The 5286-nt window shown below is 51.3% G+C and overlaps 1 pseudogene; it reads left to right on the top strand.

Annotated features, from left to right (window-relative positions):
• Window positions 1-972: 972 nt before the first annotated feature.
• Window positions 973-5286, top strand: LOC119361529 (annotated as a pseudogene).

Here is a 5286-nt window from a genome sequence, read left to right as displayed (position 1 = left end):
CATAGTCGAAATCAGCTAATAAAAAAATCTATCTAATCGAACAGCAACACTCGAAGAAGCCAGCAAGTGGGTAATTGGAACTTCCCAACATCTTTACAGTTCTTCCACCCGCATATCGAACATATTCAACGATGCATGTGTGTAGACTACTTGGAAGGTTCCCTCGTCTCTTTCGTAGACTAATACTCCCATCGTCCCTAATACAAAAGCGTGTCAAAAATGCTCTTATATTATGGAATGAAGGGAGTAATAAGTTAAAGCGGATATCTTTTAATTAGATCACCTGATAAGGATCAACTTTCCACCTGTATAACATATACTGTATAACCATACCGGTCTAATCAAGTATCTAATCCCTCCATTTCCAAATATTTGAAGTTCTATGATTGCCCTGCTAAGCCAAATTTCTTGAAGTCAAGCTAGCATATAGTACAAAATATTGAACGACGTATGCATTGGCTACTTGGAACTGTGAAGTTAAAAGTTAACATTGTTTTTGTTTTAGACCAAACGGATAGTATCTACGTCTGTGGGGCTGGCATACACATGCCGGTGCTGCCTTCTTGCATGAACAACTTCCAAGGGAAAAAGCACATAACGGTGCTGCACGGCACGAGTATTTCCATGCTTTCCCGCGCAGAGCTGACCGGTGCGTGTCAAAGATCATTAAGCGTTAGACTGGGTACCCTTCCCTTATGTTAACTTTTCTCTGCTTGTTGAAACTATACTGGGTCCTTGATGTAGGTGTCAGCCATGATGCCATCGATCGAGTGGAGCTGGATCACCTATAAATCCTTCAGCGTCAGCTGCCTCTCATCTGCACAAAAATTAAAATCACGGGCGAAACAGGCGCTATTGCGGCTAGAGATCCTCCCCACATGCCATGTCCATTTTTCCACGATCTACCCCTACGACCATGATGGGGGCGCGAAATGGCGTTGAATGACTTAGTGGTCGGGTCGCTGCAATTTCATGTCAAGGGCTCATTTCAGCAGGCCGAAACAGGGGCCTAGGCAAATATCAACCCAAATTTGCTCCGATATACCAACTCATAAAGAAAACCTAGCTTCGTTCTATCCCCATTCCCATCTCTCACTCCCATCCAAAAAGCTTGCAGCGGCTAGGCCGCTCTTCACAGTTGTGCTCGGCGGGCTGGTAGCTGGTTTGCTGCCAGCCAGAGGCAGTGACCGGCGGAGCAGCAAGGCGGTGACCAGGTTTCAAGGCAGCAGGCTGCGACCGACAATGAGGGGACTCTGCACCATGATGTCGTCTCAGCCAGTTCCAACTCCCACTCCATCACCAGCAGATAAAGGCAAGTTCCTCTTTGTCCGTTTGCTGATTCAGTAGCACTAGTATTGAAGTCCTACCTAAGAACAAGGCATGGAAATCTTAACCATGCCACCATGTTTGTTGACGCGGGTTAGTTATGAACTTAAGCGGTGATTATTGTTTATAATAGTCCTTGACATCTTGAATTTATGGTGGTTATGTTATGGTATGTATGTTGACTTCTTTATGTCTGAATTTATACTGAAAATCCCATGTTTTCTGCTGACCCATGTTTCTGGGACAGATATGCCCTTGTTCTAATTCCCGTTAAATGGCTTAGCAGCCACTATTGCCCCGCTACAGATCGTTTTCTCCTCCCCCGCTTCGCCTCCTCCAGCCGGCTCGGGGGAGAAAACCTAAGCCCCCGCTACCACCTCCCCCCGGCCCTTCCTCGTCTCTCCGCCACAGGAGGTTGGCCACTAGTGAAGCTCTGGTCGGTCCCAAGCAGCGTCGCAACGGAAACTTGCTCCTTGCCGGCGAAGCGTGTACCTTCCTCCCTCCCACCCCCGTCGAGGGCTGCCAATGCTGGCCAGGGATCTCGTGCTGCTATCTGGTGGCTCATGCCCCATATCTGGCCTAGCCGGGGCCGGGCCGTGCTTGATGGGGCACAGGTGGCACTCCCAACGGCTGCTGCTAATAAGGGTTGGGGCTGGTCGCTACATTTCTCGATAGTGGTTGCATCCGGTCAGATCAACAAATGTCTCAGTTAGGTGATTGATTTGGCATGATTTCTACTTCAATATGACCGTGGCGACACATGCCGGCAGCTCATACTGGTGAGGTTGCGGGATGCAGCCGGAAGGCTCCACTGTGGGTTTTGGCAGCTCTCACTCTGGCTAGTTTGCCTTTAACAGTGAGATGCAACCTATGTAAGGCGACTTACCGCGGAGGGTATGGTTGTGTAGTGGCGATGGTGAGATTTCTAGCCCAGCGCATGTAGTTGTTGGGATCACAGAGAAGTAGTGGCGACAACACAAGATTAACTTCAATTTGTTGGTTCTTCCTGAGTACCTAGTCTCGAGCTCCAGGGGTGAAAATCCTAGTTCTGGCCCGAGTTGCTTACACCTGGTAGTGGCGATATTTTTGCATCGTGACCATGTTGAAGATATTGCTCGGATATGCTTGGACTTGTTTTTCAGGGTGAAAACATAGAATCTAGTCTTTGGTGGCTGGACCCGGTGACGGTGACGCTTGATCGTCGTTCCCTTGAAGGCGTTGCTGTTGAAGAAACCTCATTGTCCTTGGGCTTTTCAAGAGATGGTTGGTGCAAATATGGCCATTGTGTAGTTTGTTGATCGCTTTGTTTTTCTCACACTTTTATTTTGTAGTTTGTAGATCGCTATTTCTTGTATGCTTCCCTGAGAAGGCGTCCAGAAGTTTAACCCTAATTTCCACTTTCACCAAATATTTCATCTCTATACACGTAATATCTGGCCTTTTGAACCTTCTAGTAGAACAACACTATTGCTACATTATGTTGGAATTAAAGACTCTTAGAGGAATAAATAAAATTTAAAAAGTTCATATGTACATACTAGTTGAGCAAGGAAAGTAACTCTGAAGAAGTCATGGCTTTTTTTTTTGGAGGGGAAAGAAGTCATGACTTCTAACAGAAAAAAATGTGACAAAAGAAAATGCAAATCAATTCAGATGAGAAAGATAAGCAAGCTGTCATTGTCAAAATCACCAACTTTCCATCTGTCGGGCTGGGATATACATGCACGGCAATTCAGCCATGATGCCATCCATGGAAGGGAGCTGGCCAGATCTCCTATAAATCTCATATGTGATGCCTTGTCTTGCAGGTAGAACACGTACCTCCATGGCCGACAACATGGTCCCTGGAGAGAGCGAGTCAGCGAGGTGGTGTGCGTCGACTTCTGGGCCAACCTATTCGGCCTGCGGGTGCTGATCGCGCTGCGCGAGCTAGGCGTGTCGTTCGACTACATCGAGGAGGACCTCGGCATCCACGAGAGGAGCGACCTGGTGCTGCGCATGAACCCGGTCCACCGGATGGTGCCCATCCTCATCCACCATGGTCATCCCATCCAACTCCATCAACATCCTCGAGTACATCGACGAGGTATGGGGTCACCGTCATGCCGAAGCAGGTGGAACACAGTTGTTCCCTGCCAACCTGCTAGAGAGGGCTTCCGCCCGGTTCTGGGCCGATTTCATTGACCACAAGGTCTGCGGCTAAACGCACGTCTTGCTTTAGAACATCTCCAACCATTGAGCCACCCAGGAGGCATATTTTTCGCCGCTTAGGGGGCTGCCGGTGAAAATTTTGGCCTGGGGATGAAAAAATCTCCAGCCGTTTCCACCCCCAAGCGAGGCCGTTTCCATCTCCTGCCCTGGATGCGCACACCCGCCTGCCTGTAGTCCCTCTCCTCGCCTCCGCTGGCCCAGCGCTGTAGCTGCTCGCGCCCGCGCCTGGCCGTGGCCGCCCTCCACTGCTGCCGCCCCGCGCGTGCACGCACGCACCGGCCGCCGGCGGCAGCTGCTGCTGCCCACACCCGCTATGGCCGCCGCTGCTGCCTGGTCGCGGCCAGCACACGCTCCCAGCCGCCCGCGCCCTTCCGCCGCTGCCTCTCGCACCGGCCGTAGACGACGGTGGTGCACCGGTCCTTCTCCGCGGGCGCGAGCCCGAGCTCCGGTAGCGCCACGCTCTCTGCGATACAGGCCTTCTCCTTGGTGAACAGGAGGAAGGCGCCGCCATCGTTGCCGCCACCGTCGAGCCCGCCGAGCATGGGGCTCGTGTTCAATGGGTGCTCCGAACGCTCCTTGGGAGTCTGCGGGCCTTTGGCCGCCGCGTCCCCCGCAGCCGGCCCGTTCCACAGCTGCGCGGACACCATCCAGTTCGCCTTCTCCACCGCATCGATCCCGATGTTCTTCAGCGGTATGAACTCTTCGAGCACCAACGGCGCCCTCACCACTGCGCCGCCATGGCTCCCCATCTGGCACGCCTCCCTGCTCACCACTGCAAGGGCGGAGAAGACGAGCCCCTCCCTGCCACGGCCATGCGCGCTCCGCTCCGCGCCGGGCACGCGAGCCCCTCCCCGGCCATGTGTGCTCCGCTCCGGCTGTGTGTGGTAGGTGGTGGAAGGAAAAGGAGAGGAGAGAGGAGAAAGAAAAGAGAGAAAGGAGATGAGAGAGGGGCTGGCAAGTGGGCCTGTGCATGCAAAAAAAATGCCAGCGTCCCCAGCTGCCCCCAGGGGGCTGGGTTTGGGGTGGGTGTGCCGGCGATAAGTTTTGCCAAATCCGGCGCAAAACATGTTTCTACGGGCCTGAGTGGGGCATTTTTTGCCTGTCAGCGTCCAAAAAGTGGCTTGGGTAAGCTTCTTGGGGGCATGAGTGGAGATGCTCCTACAACAATTTTGTCTTGTTTCTTTCATGCTCGCTGCATTGGCTAAAAATATTTACTTGATGATATGGATCACTTCTTTATTCCAGCCAAATTTGTTTTATTAATGCAATTTCTTGAACTTTGACGAACACAAAAATTATCTATGCTGAAATGAACATGCTTGTTCAGTTTACTCATCCTTTTCTCTGATGAATTATTTTACCTAGGTGTTCAACACGGAGATGAGGCTGTTCAAGAGCAATGTCGATGATGAGAAAGAAGCCACAAAGGGGGAGCTAATCCACCAACTCAGGCAACTCGAGGGGGCGCTTGGAGACATGAACTTCTTCTTCGGTGATGAGTTCGGATTTCTGGACATCGTCGTCATCCCGTTATCGAGCATGTTTCGAGCGTACAAACAACAAGGAAATTTTGATCTTGAGGTGGAGTGTCCCAAGCTAATGCGGTGGTAGAAGCTGTGCAAGGAGAGGGAGAGCGTCAAGTGTACTCTTCCAGATGCGGAGGAGGTGTACAGGATGCACAAGAAGTGGTATGGCATAGAGTGAAGTGAGCGATAGTTTGTGCTCAAAACATATCATGCTTGTAAACTT

Source organism: Triticum dicoccoides, chromosome 2B (assembly GCF_002162155.2).
Source record: "Triticum dicoccoides isolate Atlit2015 ecotype Zavitan chromosome 2B, WEW_v2.0, whole genome shotgun sequence".
In the NCBI taxonomy this organism is placed as follows: Eukaryota; Viridiplantae; Streptophyta; class Magnoliopsida; order Poales; family Poaceae; genus Triticum; species Triticum dicoccoides.
Note: the sequence above shows the minus strand (reverse complement) of the source record. Positions and strands in the feature narration are given on the sequence as shown.